The 24504-nt window shown below is 34.4% G+C and overlaps 1 protein-coding gene across 9 annotated transcripts in view; it reads left to right on the top strand.

The window, feature by feature from the left end:
- The window catches only part of PRR16 (proline rich 16), a 328082-nt gene that overhangs the window by 183575 nt on the left and 120003 nt on the right, over positions 1–24504 (top strand). Inside the window, exon 1 of one of the 9 annotated variants that reach the window (XM_017877059.1) lies at positions 11085–11144. The exons of 7 other annotated variants lie outside the window; for them this stretch is intronic. The gene's annotated coding sequence lies outside the window, so the exon portion shown is untranslated. Of the gene's footprint in view, positions 1–11084; positions 11145–22365; positions 22437–24504 lie in introns of those variants that run through there. One more of the 9 variants, XM_017877060.1, reaches the window with a different exon arrangement.

Raw genomic sequence — 24504 nt, forward strand, 5'->3', positions numbered from 1 at the left:
TAAACCAGGAAGAAGTTGAATCCCTGAATAGACCAATAGCAGGCTCTGAAATTGAGGCAACAATTAATAGCCTACCCACCAAAAAAAGTCCAGGACCAGATGGATTCACAGCTGAATTCTACCAGAGGTACAAGGAGGAGCTGGTAACTGTTAAGTTTAGTTTACTTTCCGGGAACTGGATGTTTAAACTCAGAAGTAATAGAAAAATAAGAACATGATTTTTTAAAAAATATTCACCCTTTTTATTTTGGTCAAAATACTACAAATCCTTAGAAAACTAAATTCTAAAGTATAGAGTTTATCTTTTTTTTAACTGTTAAAACCTGATGAATATTATAGGATATATCCTAAAAGTATAAAATTGATTCATTAGCCTTTAGTGTAAGCAACAGGTAATCTCTGTTCCAGGTAGGACCTCAGTAAACCTGGATGAACTAGAGAGTTGAAGATAGCCTTAAAGCTAATGCTCTTTAGGCCAAGCATGGTTGCTCATACCTGTAATTATAGCAGTTTGGGAGGCCGAGGTGGGCAGATAATTTGAGGTCAGGAGTTCAAGACCAACCTGGCCAACATGGTGAAACCCTGTCTCTACTAAAAATACAAAAATTAGCCAGGCGTGATTATGGGTGTCTGTAGTCCCAGCTACTCAGGAAGCTGAGGCAGGAGAATCCCTTGAATCCAGGAGGTGGAGGTTTCAATGAGCTGAGATCGCACAACTGTATTCCAGCCTGGGTGACAGAACAAGACTTTGTCTCAAAAAACAAAAACAGACAAGCCTAATGCCCTTTAGATGAGGTCATAGAACTCTCTGGATAGAGCTCAACGACTTGGGTTCTAAAACTGTTTCTTCTCTTACTAGCTGTGTGAGCATTCAGGCTAATTACTTCTCTAATACCTCGTTTCTACTTCAGGAAAACAAGAATGACTATCTCATAATCAGATTAATTGAGATAATGTCTGTAAAGTTTTCAGCTTAATTCTAGGCACAGGGTAAGCATTCAGTAAATGATTTATTATTATTATTATTATTTAACTTTAACATATACAATATTTGTCCTCTGAAAAGCTCGATCCCTATAGCAGGGCTGCCAAGAAAAAAGGTAAAATGAAATGCCCAAGTATGTTAAGAATCTTGGAAAATGTCAAACATTGATATTATAACAAATGATGTTTAATGTTGTTCATATTCTTATTAAAAGAACCTCATGGGATTTGGAGATACGTTGGGAAGATCCATGGTGCAGGTTAACACAGACAGGGAGCGCAAAGAGGACTTTCGAAAATATCTGAGAGTTAGCCATTGCTTTTACACCTGAGTCAACAGAAAACTGAATCACATTTACATTTCCACTTAATCTTGCCTTTTGGGTCAAAATGTGTCATAATCTTTTGAGATGAAGTCCAGCATTAGCTCATTTTTTCTGATGCATAGTCATGTTTCTTCATTTGACAAGGCATTTGGAAAGGATGATGCCTGTATTTCTGAGATAGAATATTGTCATTGAAGGTATTTCATATAGTGAAACAGTGTTGCTGGTTTATGTACTTCAGTTGCTTTATTTTGCAAGTTCACGAACCACATGGGAATTTAAATAACTTGACAATTTTGATACAAAGCCTTCTTACCTGATCATTTACAATAGAAAGATCCATCTCTGCAACTAATGCATCTAAAGCCAGCTGTTGACCGAAATCAAATATTTATTCCTGTGCCTCTCTTCTGACTAGATGCTTTGCCAACATTTGTATCTCTTGTTATCTCTGGAGAAGGTCAGTTATTTACAGCTTCTCTGAAACCTATACCTTTATAATTCTCTTTTGAAATGCAGATTATTTAGCTCTATTTAGCATCTGTTATGGAAACAAGACATGAATCCTTTATTTACTAAATCAGTGAAGATTAGAAAAATTGAGTAAATACTTTCTTCTTTGTCTATGTCATCATAAATTTTCAATGTATGTGTTACAATATCACAGGAAACATATTCTAATGAAGCTGAGACTTTAAGCCTGGTACTGTATAGTACATAAAACTGTGGTTATAAACACACATACATACATACACACACACATGCATACACACACACACACACACACACACGAATGCCCACCTGTCCCCACCCCTACACACACAGAGAGAAAGAGAGTGAGAGAATATAAATTATTTTAGTTGAAGTGCAACTTCAATTTTCCCAAATACTATTTTTGATCAGCTATTAGGGGCAAAAGTCATATTAGATCCTGTGGAAATAATGAAGATGAAAAATACATATTCCCCATTTTCAGAGTGTTTACAATCTGCTAATGTGAGATATAAGTATGATATTTGCTACAAATTACTAGTTTAAACAAAATGGAAAGTTTTTGAAGTTGCTCAATAAGTAGTTTAAGGATGCATATGTTTGTGGGTCCTTCATGTTTGGTTAAGCCAAAAGCCCAATTATTTTCTCAAGAGCCACGTTTCTTTTGTTGCTCCATCATGTCATCCTTGGTTTTGGTGTTATGCTCAGTCTAGTGATCAATTTATCTGCAGCACTTCCAGACATTACATCTTGAATAACAATGACTAGAAGAAAATAAATATACACCATGTAATGTTGTGGATATCTTTCTAAAGACAGAGGAAATCCTCTGAAGATAGCCCAGGAGTCTTCCCTTCTATTTCTTATTGCCCAATGTGGGGGTCATAATTGATTTCAGTTGATCAATGTTCAGGACTTAGCCACAATCCTCTAAATATGATGATAAGCTCAAATTGCAAAAAAAAAAGTACATATTATATATATCATAGTTTCATGAATATTATAGAAATATTACTGAAGTTTTATTGAAATGTAAAAGTGGCAAGGAGTTTACAGCTGGGGAAAATGACAGTAATCTCTGTGGTTGTGAAATAAATGAAGAAAGTGTTAAAAAAAAGTTTTAGTCACCTTATTTATAGAATTTTTGTCATCTTACATCTATCGTGTCTATCATACCACCTCTCACATTCGCAGGCATTTATTTAGAAGATTATTTGCTTTCTGTTGTGACACCATACTGGAATTTCATAAGGACAGGAATACTCACAGTCTTATTCATCAGTATGCCCCTCTTTGTTAAATAAATCAAAGAGTGAATGAATGGTTTTGGAGGCTTTGTAGAACTTTAGCAGCCAAGAAGAGAGCATGCCAGGTACAGGGACCATCATTAGCAAAGTTATAAGTCAGGAAAGCTCAGACACTTGGCTGAATCTCCAGGCAAGTATAGTAGAAGATTGAGAATCTATGCTGGGATTATAGTTCAGAGTTTCAGAGTATGAAATGCATGATTTTTTAGCTTCCATTAAGGATAATTAATATTTCAGAGTTGGATGGTGATTGAGTAAGGGCACTGTTTTAGTAAGAAAATCTTGACAATGATATGTTAGATATAAGAGGAAGAGAGTCAATATAGGACTGCTGACTAGAGGCTGTATCAATATTTGGAAAGAGCTAAAATCCTGATTTGGGGTTAACGACTGGGAAAAATGCAATAAATGCATATCTAACAATGTTACAGGTAAGAATTGAGAGGATTTATAAATAAATAGGAAAGGAATAAATTAGCAATGGAATGACTAAGAGAAACAACAACAGAATAATATATATCAGAAACAAGCATTATATTGTTTTGTTTTTTTTCCCCAAGAATCATGGGTTGCAGGGACAGCATGTTGTAATGAGAAAAGGCAATAGTTCTTCTAGTTGAATGACTTGGGTCCAGATCCCTGAGTCATCTATATTAAAAAATGTTTAATATTAGAAATTTTTAAGAATGACACAATCATAAATGTCAGATTAAATGCCTTCAAAAATTAAGTAAATTATTAATGATTTATAGGAGCCTCAAAAGGAGTGTATGATTAAGAAAAGAGTTAGAATAAGGTTATGGCGGGAAAAGTATAGAATGGGAATTAAAAAGGAAATGTTGGAATACATTAACAAATTTTGTCCAACAATTATTCAGTTGTTGCCTAATATATGTCTTGGCTTTAACCATGTATTTGTAGAACAGAAAAGGGTTTCATGATGTCTTCCAATCTTCTGTTTTGCATGCAAGAGATAACAATGAAAATTGTTCAGATACATAAAACCTGCTTAATTTTTAAAGAGATTTCAAAAAAAGAGATTTCATAAATAGTCTGTATATAACTGGGTCACAAATATCAGTCTCTGCCAAGAAATTATTCTTGCAACTAGATTTAATCACATATAACAAAAAGTAAGCTTATTCGTTTTTAGTTTGTCTCTCTCTATAGATTGTATTTGACCAATACCTTTGCTAATACTTGACTTATTTCAAGTACATTATAATATCACCATTCAAATTATTTCTTTACTAATTCTAATCTCTAAAAGAGTAACTGATAAATTCTGTTTTTAAGATCTGTAACTGCTTTTGACTTAACTCTGAACCCTGCTTAAAAATGTATAATCCTTTTAAATTTTATACAGCCTAGAAAATGTTGCAGGTCTTTGCAAAAGGATCCACATGTCATGCCTCATCTTCATGCCATTTACTAAAGCGCTTTACAAAGAACTGGTGTTTTTAAGTAGCAAGAGAAAACTGCCAGTTTGCATAATTTTGTTTGTTTGGAGGGAAGAGGTATTGAGATCTTGAGTTAGGGGCTAGCGGAGAAATAATACAGCAATAAATGCATATTTAGCTGTGCAGAGAAGACTTATTACACTATTAGATACAGCATTTTGGAAAGGAATGGGTTAACAATTAACTAAAATTAGAAGATTAAGGAAAATATGAGAAGTTTTTGGAATGCATATTACTGATAAGTATATTTAGCTTTCTTGTATATAGGACTTCTCTGAACTTTAATATGCTAATTTCCCATGTAAATATATAGAGTTTAGAAAAGGATATTCTACATTGTACTCACTAGATGTTTTTGAATCATAGCTTCTATTTTCAAAGTGGTGATACATTGCTGAACCTAGTTATATGCTGTAAATAACAGCTAATATTATTGAGTATCTTTAATAGTTTCATGTTTAGTAGCTTCATGTTTGTTATCTCATTTCACGTTCATAACTCTGTAATGTAGGGTATTAACTTTTTTTAATAAATAAGGATTCAAGCCTTTGAAAGATCAATTATGTTCCTGGTGTTGAAAATAGCAAAATCAGAGTTAAACTGTTTGTTCTACCACCAATATGCTTCCCTGCCTTCCCTTACATTCAGAATTTGTTAAGCTCAATATAGAAGCTTTCTGCCTGAGAGATGGCTGTTTGGAGTTACATTATTTTTCTATTTTTCTTTAAAGAGAATAAATATTTCTATTATTTTAAAATGAATGACTGTTTTCTTTAAAGAGAATAAATATCTCTATTATTTTTAAATGAATGACTGAATACAGAGCTGAAAGTGGCAACAACCAGGACATTTCCCCAAAACAAATATCTCTAAAGAGAACCAACACTAAAATTTTATTTTCTTTCAGAGAGAGAATTGATGGAAGGGTTAAATATGGGGTTAGTCAGTGATGGGCTGACAAATGTTTTACAACTGGCTTTTTGAGGTGGGAAGGCAAAGCCCTGGTTTGTAGTATTTGCCCGTTCTTACAGTGTCAGTACTCCCATAGTAGCTTATTTCAAGCTACCAACCTATGTCACTGAATGTGGAATTGGAAAGAGATGCACAAAAGCAGAGCTTTATGTAGAATTTTTAGCTTACACAATGGATGTAAATGCCCTCAAGAACATGGATAATAGTAAACCATTAGAAAGTAACAAGTTTTGAATGTTTATTGCTTTTGTTGTTAGTATGATTAATTGTAAGATTATAATTTAATTTTTAATAATGGTTTAACAGTTGGCTCACAAATTCCAGAAGATTTAAGAAATGGCTCTTGTAAGCCAGTGCAAGCTGGTTCCAGCACACCGCTGGGGTGGATTGGAAGAAGATATCACTTAAGTCATGTAGGAAATAAATTATCGAAGGGAATATTTTAGAACTATTTTAATATTCTTTTCTCCTATTATTTTTGAAGTTTAATATGAGTATTAATTTTAATGTAATGGAAACAGTGGTATTTTTCTCTAGGAAGGTTACAACGCATTTCTTGCCGATTTCCATTTATCACTCAGATTTATGGTGTATGACAGTCAAGGAAGCCCACATGATTCATCGTTAGGATGAAGATCAACAGTAATTTTACCCCAGGGATGAATGAAAATAGCAGAATCTATTTTTGAGGATCATTGTCATTTCTACTACTATTGACTGTACAGGATTTATGAGTTATCCGTCTTCTTATTTTACTTCATTTCAAAAGAAATATGATAACGGGGTTTAAGCATAAAGTAAACAGATGTAACTTCAGCCTATGGCCATTTGGAAGGTGGTTTAGATTACCAAATGACATTAAAAAGGTGGGGAGTACATTTTATGATTTGCAATATAACATGGGAAAAATCTACCGTGTTATTTTCTGGGTAATTAGATTAAGAAAATATTTTACATATTAAACTGGAGAAATAATGAAAATATATTCTTCAGTCTTATTTCTCACTAGACTTTTAAATACTTTTTTTCTTAGGAGATAAAAATGGTAGTATCTTGCTTGTTTATTATATTTTATAAGGCACTCCATAATAAATTAAATTATATAACATATTAATCTTCTATGAATAAATTCTCTCACCATTACTCTGTATTTGTGATATTAACTCTGAATATTATATAGTGTATATTTTTGGACATTTTCTTTAGAAAATCTGAAACTATTGGGAGGCCTAGGCAGGCAGATCATGAGGTCAAGAGATCAAGACCATCCTGGCCAACATGGTGAAACCCCATCTCTACTAAAAATGCAAAAATTAGCTGGGCATGGTGGCAGGCACCTGTAGTCCCAGCTGCTCCGGAGGTTGAGGTAGGAGAATTGCTTGAACCCGGGAAGTGGAGGTTGCAGTGAGCTAAGATCATGCCACTGCACTCCAGCCTGGTGACAGAGCAAGACTCCTTCTAAAAAAAAAAAAGAAGAAGAAAAGAAAATCTGAAACATGCAAAAAGAAAGAATAAGAAATAAATAATTCAAACTTCAACTAGTTCAGATTGTCAAATGATTTTATACCCGGATTATTTTTATGCTTTCAAGTTCTTTCACTTGGTTTTGTGTAGACTTGGTTTATGACTGTTTCTATGGATGTACATTGATATAAAGATCAAGTCAACTGTTTTGATCATCGATTTAGATGATTCTATGGAAAAGAAATATTTGCAATAGTGTCTGTGTTTTTTTAATTGATATTCTACGTGGACATCATGAGTTGGACCTATGATAAATGTTCTTTTCCTGTAGGTTTCTGTATAGTATAGCAGTCATGATATACTTTGGAATCATATAAACTTGTTACTTTTAGTATGTATTACTTTCTTCCAAAAAGTACAGTATGGAAAGAGAGAGGAAAAATAAGAGAACTTTATATAGGAGAAACTGACAAACACTACCTGAAGCCAAGTGGACCAGCTTAATATAAATGTAGTAAGTCATATTTTTAGTAAGTGTTATTGATGTGATGTGTTAAGAATGGCGTTTTACATCTGTGGTCTTCTCAAAAACACATTTGCTTAGTCTAAACTTAAGAAAAGTGTAGACAAACCCCAACTGAATGACATTCAACAAAATGCCTGACTAATAATCCTCAAAACTGCTAAGGTCATGAAAAATAAGTAATATCTGGGAAACTGTAACAACCAGAGAGCCTAAGAAGACATGATACATACAGTATCTTCAATGGGATCGTGCAACAGAAAAGGTACATTAGGGGAAGACTGAGGCCATCTCAGTAAAATATGGGCATTAGCTAATAATAATATTAATATATTAATATTGGTTTATTAATGGTAAAACTTATACCATACTAATGTAAGATGCTAAAAATAGGGGAAACTGAGTGAAGGGTAAATGTAACTCTCTGGACTATTTTCTCAACAATTCAGTAAATCTAAAATGTTCTAAAATAAAAGGTTATTTAAAATAAAACCACGTATACAACAATGCAGATATATTTCATCATTCACCTGAAATGCAGCCAATTAATCTAGACATAAGAGTGTATATGAAATATTAATCTGTTTAGATAAAGTTCAAGGATAGGCAAAATTAATTCATGCTATTATAAATCAAGAAAAATGGTTTCACTTGGGAGAGGAAAGTGACTGTAGAAGGAGCACAAGGTGTTTTTTGGGGGGACCTGTAATATTCAGATTCTTGATCTCTATGTTGGTACCATGGATGTGTTCACCTTGGAAAAAAAACAATTGAGCTATAATTATGATTTTTATATTTGTCTGTATATGTATTATAATTCAATAAAAGTAAAACGGCAATGAGAGTATTTTTTCAGTGGCAATTGGATTGTATACATTATAAAGGGTTTTAAGCATTAAACACCAAAATGCATTTTGTGTAAAATGATTTTTAAAAATTAAGAAACAATATAGTATTAACAATACAGTATTAAAAAAGATATTAGTATATCTTTTTTGTATTATTTAAATTTTCCATGTCTCTTTTAAAACTCGCAATATACGAAAACAAAGGTATTCTAGAAATAAGAGATAAATCTTAATCAGATTTAGGAAGGGATATCTGCAGTCAAGAGCACTGATCACCATTTATTTGACTTAGGCCTAGGTTTATGGTGAGTGTACTTCTGTAAATAATTATAAATCAACTGCACAATGCTTCACATTAACAAAAATAGAACAAAGTTAATGCAGTCATTTATTCTCACTAGTAGTGATGCATTTCTCCAGTCCCTGATGGGCAGCCCTTATGTACTATACACCTCATATTTATGTGCCTCTCATGATGGCCTGCCTGCACATGTCAAAATGACCTTTTAAAAGTGAATAATGCCTTAGCTAAACCTCTTTCATGACTCCTCCTCACTATCTGGATAAATATCGAAACTCCTAAACAAGACGGTGGCACAGACTGTTAATTGTCGCTTAACAAATTACTGATTGTTCTTCAATAAAGTAATATCCAAATGGTAACTAGGCAAATGACCACCCTCTCCCAAAAACCTACATTTCTCAAGCTCTCTTGCAACTAGTAGATGTGACAGAAAATGTAGATACAGCCAGTAGAATTTAAGTGATGTGAACAACTTTCAGGAGATATCCTTAGAGAAGGTGTATTTGATTTGCTGCCCCTTCTCCCTTTTTTGCTGCTTGGAATGAGGACATGATGGCTGGAAGTCATCTTGGACCACAAGTTAGAAGATGCAAATTGAACATGCACTTGACTACCTACTTTACATGAGAATAAGAGAATGAGTTAGAACTCATTCAGGCTCCTTTTATTTTGCGTATTGAATCTAATCTTAATGTTTTGTTTCTACCCCCATTCAACCTTTGCTTCTTTGCATAGGAGACTAGCTAATGGACTTACTAGGAGAAGACAAAATTTAGTGGCCTTTTTTTCGCTAGTTTGTAACAAACTACTTGACACATTAAGACTTGTCACAAAAAAGGTCTTCTTTTTTTTTTTTTAACTTGGTTAAATATAAATACCACCTCCAGCAAAAATTAAATTCAGAGATACATTGCAAAGCTAAAGAAAATCTCAAATTATCTTCCATCTCCATTGGTTCAGGAATTTGAAAGATACACAATGGAGAGAAAAGGTAAGCATCAAATATTATGAATAATTTCAGAATGAGAGAGAATATACTACATCCATTAAAAAGAATATGATTCTATGAAAATATGTAATAAAATAATATGTAATAAAAATAAGAAAGGTTCCTCATATATCAACATATTATGACCATGTTTAAAACTTCAGTAAAAGGGTTGAATGGTAAAGCCCTAAACAGCACAAGCCAAAAAATAGAAAGATTAGGAAAAACAGATAAAAGCATTGTAGGATCAACCCAGGACATCCATTACCCAACCATTAGAAATTATCAGAGAGAGAGAGGGAAGGATTAGAGAAGGCAGAATGATCAAAATCATAAACACATCATATATAAACACATCTCAAAACAAAACATGATGCTCAATGTATACTTACTGAAGTATACATATATGCGTTCTTTATCTCTTGCACACCAATCATAATTATTGATCATATATTACCTGCCAGAATATATACTAGCTACTGAAAAGAAAAAGATAAATAAAATGATATTTCTGATTTCCAGTCTGCACCCATCACTCTGCTCACTTATTGTTTATGTTAACTCAGGCCTGTGGTAATGATAAATATTTAATAATATGATATTTAATAATAAATGCTTATTTTCTCTTGGTGATTGTGTATATTAGCTGATAGACATTAAGTCTATAAAATTTAATTGTACAAATTATTAAAAAGAAATGTATAATGTTGGGAAGAATTTTCAGTGGATGATATATCTTCAAATCAATAATTGACTTTTTTTAAAAAAGAGGTTTTTATGGTCCCTTATAGTTTAGTGTAAAACAAAGCATAAAAGAGATGGACCTCACTTTGGGAGGCCGAGACGGGCAGATTACAAAGTCAGGAGATCGAGACCATCCTGGCTAACACGGTGAAACCCTGTCTCTACTAAAAAATACAAAAAAATTAACCAGGCGTGGTGGCGGGCGCCTGTAGTCCCAGCTACTCGGGAGGCTGAGGCAGGAGAATGGCGTGAACCCGGGAGGCGGAGCTTGCAGTGAGCTGAGATCCGGCCACTGCACTCCAGCCTGGGCGACAGAGCAAGACTCCGTCTTCAAAAAAAAAAAAAAGAGAGAGAGATGGACCTATTATTACAGACATATATAGAAGCATTTGTACAAACAAGTAAAAAGAAGGAGAGGAAGTGGTACAAGTAGTAGTTTGACAATATCTGATAACCAAATTTAGTGCTTTGTTTTTCCCCAAAATATTTCTTTACTCAATTTGTATGAGTAACTCACGGATATGGTCTGTGGGATTGTCCATCAAAACACCCTGATATGGAACACAATAAAATAAAACCATGCAATCACATAACTCATGGTAATGCAAATTGGAATGATAGTAATTGACGATTTTTTTTTTTTTTCTAAATGCAATCCACATTTTCAAATGAAGGTGGTCAAATGAGAAGGCTAAATGTGAAAAGAAGTGAGACACCCTCTTGAAGATCCAGGTGGGTTTAGGAAAGGTCCTTATATTCTTGGTATCCATCATTCCCAATTCCTTGGATAGGGATGATGAGACAGGTTCCAGCTAACCAGAAGATCCCTTGAATCACTATCACTGTGAGGGAACCCCAGCCAGTCACAGAACGCAGCCTTTTCCCTATTTTCTATTTTAGACAGAGCATACGGTTGCCACCAGGTGGTGCCAAATTCCAACTGGGACTTGGATTTGGAGTACACAGTCAGACCCAGAATTCCAAACCTACTAACTGCTTAGGCTTGTCTGGTTCATTTCATTATTTTCAAAATATCATCACTGCCTTTTACACCAATGACTCTCTGAGACTTCTTACCACATTATGAAAGGATTTTACTGCAGTTTAATTTCTGTTGACTGAAATTCTGCAAGTATACTATCTTCAGGCAACCATGGAAGAAGAAGTCAACTGAGTAGTTAGATTGTATAGCTAACTTATCATATCTTTGCCTATCTTTGGTTCAATTACTTCTTTTCTTATAGCACCTCTCTTCTTAACAGATGTAAGATAAGTGGTAGCTATCATGTGAAAACTGTTATTTCCCTCCATAATCTATCATGTCACATTAAGCTCCAAAGAAAATAGACATTCTAACAGTAGTAATCACTCCCTCAAAAAAAAATTGACTAAAGTACTTACCAGACACACCAGAATAAGGGAAAAATCATTGTAAGTATAATGCCAATATCTAAAATCCAGTATAATTAGTTGTGACAAAAAATACGCTACGAAAAGCACACATTTCAGTTAACATATTTGTATATACCTTGCCAAAGTAGCTTTTTACCAGTTTTAATAATAGCCACTTATATAATTTTTGTGTCTATTATGAACAAATATAAGCAGTTTAAGTAGTCAGCTGATTATTGACTTAGTATCATACATAAGTGATATATTTGTACTTCATGTTCCTGTAGTAAACTGGGAATTTATTTCATTCAACCTACATTTCTTATGAGATTACCATCTGTCTATGCACAGATTAATAGTCCTTTTATTGAAGGCTTCTTCAAGAAGAAAACATATCCAAATGCTTTTCATAGGAATATTTGAGGTTAAAATAAAAGAACTTAGAATTTTTATTCCTTGGGGCTTTGGAATGAGAAATGTCTGCATTTAACTTTAGAGGAGCTGAGTGATTTTTTTTAAATTAAAGAGCTCAGATTGTTTGAAAGAAGATTGCACCTCATGCTATTTTTATAGGTGGAAAAATCATCACAAAATCAAACTGATTTATTTCTTTTATCTTGCTGAGTTCTTAGGATAATTCAGCTACTGTTTTGCTCATAGAGCTCTAAAGGTAAATTAGAAATGATCCACATGTATTTTGGTGTTTAAGGGAGACAAACAATTAGCATGCCTCTTGCCAGCCCAGGTTTTAGACCAATTGAGAATAAACTTAGAGTAAGCAGATTGAAGCTGAGCTAACACCTAAGTGTCTGATAAATGGCAGCTTGAAGAATGACTCATGTGCAGTGATGTGCTTGAGCCAGCTCATAGGGGGTTTGTGAAAGCTAATTATTTACACATTCCCCTAGTTCCATGTTCAATGATCTCATGTTGGTACCTTGAAATCAAAGTGTGTGGGAATATTTGCACTATGAAAATCGGTAAATGACACATTGGGGATTTTTTTACCCTGGAGAGCTGGTTGTTGGACATTTAACAGAATACTACCCACTTTCTCCAAGGAAATCTGTGTCTAAATACTGAATCCCAGAGTTACTCATTGAGCCCCACAAGATGAATACTGGGAGACATGCTCCCTGCACCTGGAGCTAAACAAGTGGATTCTCTTCACATAACTTATTCATCAGAGGAAGGGAAAAGGAACACCTTTAATTATGTATACTCTTTCCAAACTCTCCTGTTTAGTCTGCCTTCCCGAGGACAGAAGAAGTGAGGATGTGACAACTTGAAAGAAAGCATTAGGAATGTGAGTGCATGTTCCCCCACCTGTTGCCTCCTACCTTCTGCTTCTTACTGCTTTTTTTTTTTTTTTTTTTTTGAGATGGAGTCCTCGCTCTGTCACCCAGGCTGGAGTGGCAGTGGCCGGATCTCAGCTCACTGCAAGCTCTGCCTCCCGGGTTTCACACCATTCTCCTGCTCAGCTCCCGAGTAGCTGGGACTACAGGCGCCTGCCACCGCTCGCCCAGCTAGCTTCTTGTATTTTTAAAAAAGTAGAGACGGGGTTTCCACGTGTTAGCCAGGATGAATCTCGAACTCCTGACCTCGTTGATCGCCGTTCTCGGCCTCCCAAAGTGCTGGGTTAACAAGGCTTGAGCACTGCGCCCGGCCAACCTTCTGCTTTTGTTCATATTTTTGGAATGAACCATTAAGAACTGGACTTGACTAAGGGTGTGATTGTTGCCATATGGGGAGGACATTGTCATTCCTTTAGGGCGTTTTCTAATGCTATACCAACACCAACCTGCTATCCCAGTACCAACCATTGTTTCTTTTTGAGTACCTTCCTGGGAATACTGGTGATGAGGTTTTGTGGGTTTTGAAGTTGTTGTTGTTGTTGTTCCCAGGGAGTTCTAACTATTGGACCCATATTTGAAAATGAAATATTAGTAGATTTAAATTCAATTTTCCCTCTGCAGATACAGCTACATAATGTTCTTGCACTTTTTTTTTTTTTTTTTTGCAACAATATGTGATTTCACAATGGAAGGCGTTGCTCACCTTATACTGAGAAGCTCACAATTGGGTAACTCTCCAGTGTAACATGTATGTCTGCCCAGTATATCAACTCCAGCCTCACTTAGGTTTATACGTTTTCCAAATTTCTGCAGCTGTTGTAACAGTTTCCCATGAGTGGGGGGGAGAAAAAGAAAAAAAAAAAGCTCTGATTTCTCTTGTTCTTCATGGAACCAACACTTGCACAATGTCCAGGCAGCACTAGGGAAACATGAAGCAAATAGGTAATACCTGTGTTCACTTTTTCACTGTCTCCTTTAAGCACTGAAATTGTTCCAAATAAGATAATTAAATAAATTCTGAAAGCTCTCTGTATTCAATTCTAAATATTTACTTGCTAATCTGTTTCTTATCCTGTATTGTTTCCAATCTCACTGTCTAGCAAAAGCTTTGAAATTTGATGAAAGACAAAAATAAGATACTACAACAATACATATGCATATTGAACTCCAAGACACACAGATACAATTTATATAAAGAACTCCAATAATAAAATGCCAACAGTAAGAATCCCTACGTATATAAATCTGCTCCCATTTTTCTAATTATATGAGAGTGAAATCATTATTTGAAAATTAATACTTTTTAAAGCTGAAATCCAGAAATATAGTCTGAAATCAAATTATCTTGCCCTTGTTCATCTAAAAGTCTAAAGAAGTTGTATTTCCTTCTTTTTATTTATTTCTTCATCTCCCTCTCCCTCCTACCCTTCCCAGCCCTTGCCAACTTCTTATTCTTCCCTCTGGTCATAATCAGGGTTCTTTCAGGAGTTCAATGTGGGTTTTCTCTCTCTGTCTCTCTCCCCTGCCACCCCCTCATAGTTCTTTTAAGGTCTCAGATGTTATATTAGTTTGATTCCAAGCATTTCATTAACCATACTTTAAAATGCTCAAAGAGTTCATTGGATGCACACGATGATCGTTAAGCACGGGCCCCACAAAATAAAAATTCAAAGGTGAACCAATTTGATTCCAGGTCCTAGTAGTTGGGGTTTTTCAAAGATCATCCTTTATTTTTATTCTATTTCTTTGTTGGCTAGATTTTGTTGTCAAGTACATTATTTTTTAAAGAAGCATTCAAGATGTCTGTAGTCTGTGTCTTCTTGGTTCCTTGAGAACTTCTGTTTGTTGTCTCTGTAATTGGATAATTTGGCCATTTTTAAATGTCAAATATAAAATGTAATATGTTTCCTCCTTCAGAATGTATAGGCCTACCCACTGAGTATGTTTTTATTGATATATAATACTTGTACATATTTTCAGAGTACATGTGATATTTTGATACATTCGTGTGATACATAATGATCAAAGCAGGATAATTGGGATATCTATCAGCTCAAACATTTATCTTTTCTTTATACTGGTAATATTCAATTTATAGCTATTTTGAAATATACAGTAGATTAATATTGACATAATCCTTTCAACATAGCTTTTTCTTTCATCCTCTGGGTTGGTAAATTTTGGTCTTTTTTACATTCATTGAGTACCTGAGGTTTGAAACTATCTTGTCTCTTGTATTTATACTTGAACGGCAGCTTGGCTAGGTTAACATTCTTGGATCAAAAAAAGACAGTCATCTGAGGGAAGGTTGGTTTAACTTGCAGTGGTTTGAGAATGTACCACTGAGCCAAATCACTTGATGCTTAAAAAGAGTGTCAGATGTTATAGCTGAAGCACCTTCACATTATGGCTACTGATCGGGTTGCTGAAGTACCTAAGATAATATGCGTATCCTCCAACCCAGAGCCCCAGTACTTCTGACTACACAGGCACTGCCATGCATTCTGTAGTCAGATCACTCTTCCTCAAGGCTTAGATTGCTCCGTCCAGATTGAGTGTGGAGTGTAGGGCATAGAAGAGTGTTTCATTACTAACCTCATCCTGAGTTTATGAAACTAGAATAAGGACAGTATAAGTACACTCACAACTTTAGGCAAGCCAATAATTTTGTAGTACACTTAAAAACTTTCTATCTTCTAGTCCTCAAACATGTATGTTATAGTTATTACATAATTTCAAATTGTATTTCTTATGAACAGTTTCGTTCTTGTCAATACATTTTAAATAATATGATATTAGTGGCAACATATTTTATAATTCTAATTTTTGTCATTGACAGACATCAACTTTTAAAGGAAGCATGCCACAGTGCCCTTTATGTTTGTTTCTTAGCAGAGAATCTACATTTAAATAATCTCACATATTATACAATTATTCAAAACTTTTTCATGGTAAAGCAAGTCAATACTTTTCACTTTTAACATTTTAAATTATGAACACTTTTAAGCATATGTTACAACAGAAAATAGTATAATAATACAAGGTACCAATGATCCAGATTTAAGACATGCTCTTGTTTGACATATTTGCCTAGGGCTTTTTTTTTTTTTTTTTTTCTTGTTTAAATGACACAGATACCACAAAACCCCTGATTCTCTTGCTGTGAAGCCAATATCCATCTCCTTGACATTGTAGCTTATCTTTCCTGTTGCTTTTGAACTTTTACTACGTAGGCCCTCATGACATTATGCAGTCTTATATGTGTTTTTAGAATTTGCATAAATGGTATAATTTCAGAATTTATTTTATATTATGATAGTATTTAGTATTTAGTGATTATGGAATATAAAAAGCAACAAAAGGATTTGAAATTCTTTTCTATGTTTGATATGATCCTATGGTGTCAAATATATCATCAAGTCATTTTGCTTTTTTATTTGTGTGTTTGTTTTTAAAGAACTGTTTGAGATCTTGTAATCTGTGTTTTCTTAGATCTTTGAGAGTTTCTGTCAGGTGTCTCTATACTTGAAGGATAACTTAGCAATTTTAAAGTAGTCCAAGATAGCATATTTTCTTCACAATGTGTAGACACCAGAACATTAAATTTTGCTACAGTCTCTTTATCATAGCTTGTCCTTTCATCTTTTGGGAAGGTACATTTTGAGCTTCATATCTTTCGTGGGTACTTGAGGTTTGAAACTGTTATGTCTGTTGTCTTTATACTTCACAGCAACCAGATATGACATTCTTGGGTCACACTTTCTTTCCTCGGAACTTTGTACCCATTGCTATTCCATCTCCTGTCTTTTGTTGTTGCTCTGGGAAAGTCTGAGACCAGCCTGACTTTTCTCTCTTGTGCTTGAATGGCTCCTTTTGCTTGGTTCCATTGAAGTGCTGGATAAATTCTTAGTGGCAATTGTTTGCCAACAGATTTTATTGGAACACGTTGTACAATTTAAATGGCCAAAGTCAGTAGCTTATTCCTTTCAGAGAAATTAGCCTCTTGAATACTCTTTTTTTTTTTCTGTTCTATAATAATGGAGTCAATATGGAAAGAATCCTAAAAGTAACATTCCTTATGATGTATATCAACTTTATATTTCCTCCATACCTATTCTTTCCTTTTCAGTTTCCTTTCTAATTTATTTAAATTTAATACAGAGAGATCTTTGCCTTAGCTACTGTCCTTCAGAACACTATACTCTCTCCTCCTCCAGCTGCTCTATGGGCCAAGCATCTCTGTCCACCTAAAGTCTGTATTTCCCAAATCTGTATTTCCCCTCTAGATCACACTACAGTACCCAAGACCCTGAAATTCCCCAACCATTGTTTCAAAACACATTTCAACAACTCAGAGTAGCTCCTTGTCATGAATTTTCTGTCTGAGGGCAGACCAAACCACTAGTATGTTTATCCTTAGACCTAAGAAATTGTTCAGCAATTTGACTATTTGCAGGGACTATGGAAGGAGCTTGGAAGTGTGGGCTGGGGTATCCACATATGTACATATGAGGCTCCTCATGTTATAGGCACAGCTGGGGTGGAAAATGGAGTGCAATGGGCTATGGTCAGGCCTTGGCAGCTAGGGTTGGTTCTTCACTGCTACATACTGACATGGAATGCTGAGTTATCCATAAATTCTGTCTTAAAAATTTGGCCTTTCAGATCTTTTATTAAGGTGTATTTTTCAAGGTAGCAGGATAGAATATGTAAACATTTTCAATAGTTTATTACCTTGAAATGACCTTTATTTAATATTTGGATATATTGTATTTTACTCTTACCATAGGCTTTGGAAGTGTTAGGAGCAGGAATGGGGGTGGAGGACAATCAAGGAATTTCTGCTCTTTGTACTTATTGTAGAATAAGTGCAAATGATTATTCCATCATCTTCTCTCTCAACTTTTCACTATGACCTCACTTTTTATAAGTAAAAATCATGCATGTTTGCTGTTGAAAAGGGTAAAAAAGTTGAACAGGGTACAAAAGTAAAATAAAAAAATTAGAAGTCATTTTATTTCCACTTTCCTTCAATGCACACTGCCTACTTTAATTATTTGCTCTTACTGTCCAGAAACTTTTCCTTTGTTACTATTTCCTAGAGATTCCATTCTTCATCATGCCGTCTTAAGTAGATTTTGTACTTTAGCTCATGCTAAAATACTTGAAGTTAAGGAAAATGAGCTTAGAAACAACTTTTCTCCTATCTAAGAAGCTCTTGCCTCTCTGAGGTACACATTCATATCACTGTAGAGCATGTGTATTTTTGGGAATTGGATTGTTACTTTGTTGCTTTGGACAGTTGTGTCTAAGCTACCTCTCAACATCTTGGTACACTTTGCTAAGCAATAAAACAACTTGTAATAGAAAGTTCCTCAGTGACATGCTATGACGCTCTGGTGCGTCACAACCCATTTTTGAAGTGGACTGAAGGTAACTATTGTTTACTAATAATAAATATTGAAGTTGTGGAATTAATTTACTTTAAAAATTAACTATATTCATTAGTATGCTGATTAAAACAGTGAGTGTGTAAAGAATTGGACAAATCCAGCCGGGTACGGTGGCTCATGTCTGTAATCTCAGTAGTTTGGAGGCCGAGGCGGGCGTTATCACCTGAGGTCATGAGTTTGAGACCAGCCTTACCAACATGATGAAACCCTATCTCTACTAAAAATACAAAAATTTTCTGGGCGTGGTGGCAGATGCCTGTAATCTCAGCTACTCAGAAGGCTGAGTTAGGAGAATCACTTGAACCTGGGAGGTGGAGATTGCTATGAGCTGAGATCGCACCATTGCACTCCAGCCTGAGAGACAGAGTGAGATTCGGTCTCAAAAAAAAAAAAAAAAAAAAAAAAAAAAAAAAAAAATACTGGACAAATCCTTATCTGTCTTAAGGTACTCGTGCTGCAATCCTGGGAAGCATGGCCGTGTGAGCAGATCTTGTTAGATGCGATGAGGCAATGAAAGGTTGAGAAAAAATATTTTAAGAGAAAAAATGACCCTCTGCAAGGGCATGCCCTATGAGAATTTATTGTTTAGGAAAGACAAATGCAGTTATTTTACTTTTGAGGAAGATTTATCCAAGTGTTTTTTTGTAACATGCTGTAAGAGAATAACTCTGTGGTGGCTGCATGTAATGACACGGAGTCTTTTAAGCAAATGGCCTCAAAATGTTGACGTGTGTGTGAGCTCATTAACTCCTCCAAGCAGATTTGGCACAGCTTGCACAATCAGTTTTTTAAATTATTTTTATTATTACACCAGTGTTTGAAAATCTGTAAATTTCACATAAAAATCATTTTAGCTTCTCTGAAAACCTTTTGAAAAGGGCAATATGAGGCCGCCACACCCTCCCCTCTTTATCATAGCTCCCTGCTTGATGGCGGTGTATTCGTACACCTCCCCCTTTTAATTTGCCAACTCTACAATTTGAAAATGGCTTATCGTTTTTTAAATAATTCCTTATATAGCTCTTATGTGAATGTGAATGATTAGCATTAGCCTTCTGGAAAAATGTGTTATTAGACTAGATAGATATTACAAATTACTCAGAATAATTAGACATTATCCTCTAGTTTTTGATTTCTACATGTGAAAATCATGTGTTCTACAGCCCATATGTCTAATCCTCCACATACTAAATTTGAAATTTTAAAACATGTTGTCAAACTTATAATTTTGAATTACCCAGCATATTTTAAGAGGTGTTTTTTAAATAATGATATTAATTTAAATGCCACAATTGTTTCACCTTTTCTTTTAAATTAGATCTCAGTAAAAGAAAAAGTTTTGTTTTGAAAGAAAAAAGTGTTTCTAGGTTTTACGTTCACAGCGTAACAAACATGCTAATTTATTTTTTAAAGTAATAATTCATAGAGAATTTAGTGAAGTGCAATAGAAATATACAGTTTTGAACACTAGGGGCTTTGATTTTTTTTTTTAAACGAATGAGAGTATATATATGAAGATAAACAATGGATTTATATGACTACCAAAGATTTTAGGGTGTAATTATAATGTTTTAAATGTTGTAATGCACAAAATAAACAATACTTTTATTCTGACCATAAGCAAAATATGTAATATCTTTGATGCACTGTAGGTGATGAAGGCAACGTTTTATATTTGGACATGTGAAAAGTGACAAATAATGCGGATTCACAATGGGATTGGTTTTACAGTTTTCATATGTTCATTGCCTTAACATTTTTAGGAGTTAGAAAAAATATTCTATGTTTTGCCTTTCTCAGTACCACAGATAGAACATGTGTATTTATAGGATCTCCCAACATAGTTTTGTTAAAATTAAACAACATGAATGGCTTTTGCTATAGATACACTAAATTCTCTGTTTTCATAAAGAAAAAAAGTGAATGTTGAAGTCTTTCTGGGATTTGGCAACAGAATGAGAGCTGTAAAATATCAATTTTCAAAATCTCTTGGCAGATTTAAATGACTTATATTTGTTATGTAGACTTTAATTGTTTTCAAATTACATGTAATTTATTTTTATAAAAATTCTCTGGAGCCCCATGACAGTGAAAGGAAATGGTTAGAAAGCCTATTCTACAAGAATTTCAGATTTTAAACCCTCTCTTTCATGTCACATATTCTGGATGATTAAATAAGACAGGAAGATATTGTATTTTAAAATGCAACCCCCTTACTCCATTACGAATGCTGGAACTCCAGCACAGAAAGGAATATCATAATGCTCTATACCTTTAGTGAACCAAGGATAATATCCTCCTGTGCATTCATGCTAAGCACACTCCCCTCATGTTTGAGCCAAACTTGGTATTTTCAAGTTGTGGAGAATATGCCAAAGATGGGATTTAGAGATTTTCAGATGTTTTCACGAACACAAATATAATATGATGTAATCTCACAATTTGTATCATTTTCCGTAATTTCCGTAGGTTTGCTTGTGACAAGAATAATCCTTTTTTATGACTTGCTTTTTGGCACTTTTCCGTTTGAACTGTGAGTGACTGCCTATTACCTTCAGGTAAAACCCCACCCATTAGCATGGTGTTGAAGACCCTTAGGCATTCTCAAACCTGTTTACCTGCATCTTTTTCCCTTTCTGTCTTTACACATTTCCTCCTTTTTCTAGCTTGCCCGTTTATTTACTAAAATCCTAAAATGTGCACATATACACACACCATACCCCTTAACGCTGTACTACATTGGATGGTTTTGTACTCCTAGAACTCTCGTTTTATTTTTCAAATCTTCCTTTTACTGTGCATTTTATTGTGTCTTATGTGCTCCCTACTTTTTTCCACCTCTTCTCTCAAAGATCAGATATCAGAGTTTCTTTTTTACTTTCTTTTAAAAAAATTACAAAGTACAGAGCTAACACTAGAAAAACCCAGTTTTATCATCTCAAACTAGTGAGAGTCCAAATCATGAATATATCCAACCATCTTACCTTTACATGCAGTAGTGTTATCAGTATCAACATTTCTAGTAATATTACTTTGAATTCATGATAAATGCTATTATTTCTACAGTGGAAATATCTGCTTGAGATATCAAGGAGAAGATAGAGTTTTCTGATCTTTTTAACAAGTAATTTAATACTGTGAATAGATACTAAGATAATTTAAGCAAATAAAGTATAATTTACTAAAATGTGCCTTCCTTTGCATTGTATACTAAGCATTTTGCTCAGTATCTGAGATGTAAAAGTAAAAACGTGTCAAAATGTCATTTTAATGTAAATGTAAATATTTATTTAAAAATATTGATAAGACTAATGCTATATATTTCAAAATTGTTTTAATAGAGCACGTGAATACCATCTCTCTATGAAAGTGCCATACATTTTAAATTTATGTATCTCTGTGTGTGTATATATATGTATATGAAAAACAAAGAAGTTATAAATCTCATGAACATAGACTATTTACCACCCAAATTGATTACTTCAAAAGTTTATAATCAACCACAAAATGTAAACAATAAGAATCTAATATAAAAACATTTTGTTGTAAGACTTTTCCTTTGATTATTGTATGTTTATCGTTCATTCATTCAACATATGTTCTTATTCTAGACATAAATGCACAGGATTTCCTGCCCTCTGGGAGGTTACAGTCTTGCCAAGGAGACAAACCTTAAGGGGCTGATTACACAGTGAATCACTGGATCACCATGTGGTACATGGTGTGAAACACAGGAACAGGAGATCTAGGGCTGCATAACAGGACTTGAAGGCAATCGGGAAGAGTGCCTTGAGGAGATACAGGGGCTAATTCTTGAAGGGCAGGTGAGGTGTGTGTGTGTGTGTGTTTGTGTGTGTGTTGTGGGAGGAAACAGTGAAACGAACTAGTCCTAAGTAGAGAATGCCTTATACAAGAACCCACAGGCAGGAACTTAGCATCTTCTAAGCATTAAGAGAAGTGAAAAGAGTGTGGAGTGAGGATGGGTGACACAGGAGCATCCTGGTGTGGATGGTAGGACCTGGTTCCTCAGAGTATTGTAGCCTTGTTAAGTATTTCCTGTTTATCTTAAGAGCAATTGCAAATTAATTAAGGGCTTTTAATAATTTATATTGTGTGTGTGTGTGTGTGTCTGTGTGTGTGTATGTGTGTGAAATAGATACATATTTAAAGAAAGTCTTCTCTAACTGCAAGGCAGAGAATGGATTGAACAGAAGAAAGAGTGGATACAGCAGAGTCTTACTCTTACTACCTTAGTGTGATGCTTGCGAAATATTTTTTATTGAACTAGTTTAACATCTAGAGGGAAAATTAAAAGAGACAACTTGAGGATTTGTTTAATTCATACTTCACACATACAAAAAGAGATTACAGATATTGAAAGCTATAAGCTTGTGTTAAAGTTTACAGTTCCATTATCTTGAGTTACAATCTCTTTCTGAACATGATTAACATAATAGAATCATTCTGAAGTGTATACACACAAAATGCAAGTAGTTGCAGCTTTTACATCTATTAGGTTACTAAAGCAATTGTGATGAAGGATGTTTCCTTTGCCATGCTGTACAGGAAGCCTCAGTAGAGCCATGCTGTCTGTTAAAATCACAAGGTAGCTGATGAAAACAGGAATTAAAGTTAGCAATGATATTTCAGCCATTATAATCTGTGAATAATGGTTGTTACAAATGAAAGAAAAGCAAAAACCTCATTTATAAAACTTATAGACAAGTAAACGTGAGAATTACATGTAGGGACTATAACATGTAATACATTTAACTATATGGAACTATGTGATGCTTTAATGCCACTTTCTCCCTTAGTACTTGTTTTATGTTTCTTTTTCCTAAATAGGATTTCGGCATGTGACAATTAGAAGTTAGAACTGGTGCATGATGATTTAGGTCATTTCTACTTATTTCAAGTGCAGTTCACAAATGCGTACGGTTGTGTGACAAAATGAATTAAATGAAACCAGGTACTTTGGCATTATATTATGGGTCTTTAAAAAGCACGTAAACATCTTGTTTTACAAATTATAGTGTTAAAATTTTTACATCATTTAGTGTTTCAATTAACATAAACCCCTGAATCGTGTGTAATTTTTCAAGGCTACAAGGGTCTGTTAACATTTTTACACAAATCTTATCTAGAGTGGAATTTTATATTTAGATATGGGCTGTTTATATACTACCTATGCTATGGCTATAAAATAATTAGACTTAAAACATGAATTTACCAGGCCAGGCACAATGGCTCATGCCGGTAAGCCCCCAGCACTTTGGAAGGCTGAGGTGGGTGGATTGCTTGAGCTCAGGTGTTTGAGACCAGCCTGTGCAACATAGCAAAACCCCATATCTAAAACAAAACAAAACAAAACACCAAACAAACAAACAAAAAAAAAATTAGCCAGGCATGGTGGCACATGCCTGTAATCCCAACTACTCAGGAGGTTGAGGCAGGAGAATCGCTTGAACCTGGGAGGCAGTGGCTCCAATAAGACGAGATTGCACCACTGCACTCCAGCTTGGGTGACAGAGTGAGACCATTTCTCAAAGAAAAGAAAAAAAAAAAAAAACCTACTAAAACATGTGCATTCATCTACAGTCTATGTACAAATACTTCCTACATTTTTTAATCAATCCTGTAAATACACATCTTTTAGGAATTGAGCTTTAAAGTTTCAACTAGTATCTAAAGTCTTACATGGCAACACTACAGGGCCTCCTGCAACCTCTTAACTGTTTTTTTTTTTTTTTTTTTTTTGGACATGTGTGGTATTGATATACCATCTACCTACTTTATTTTTACCAATATAGAAAAAATTGCCCTTCATACTTGCATGCCACTGTATATGCTGCTGCCTCTGGCAAAAGAAAAAAAAAAAAAAAAAAAAAA

This window comes from Rhinopithecus bieti, unplaced genomic scaffold (genome assembly GCF_001698545.2).
Source record: "Rhinopithecus bieti isolate Rb0 unplaced genomic scaffold, ASM169854v2 scaffold_10379, whole genome shotgun sequence".
Lineage (NCBI taxonomy): Eukaryota > Metazoa > Chordata > Mammalia > Primates > Cercopithecidae > Rhinopithecus > Rhinopithecus bieti.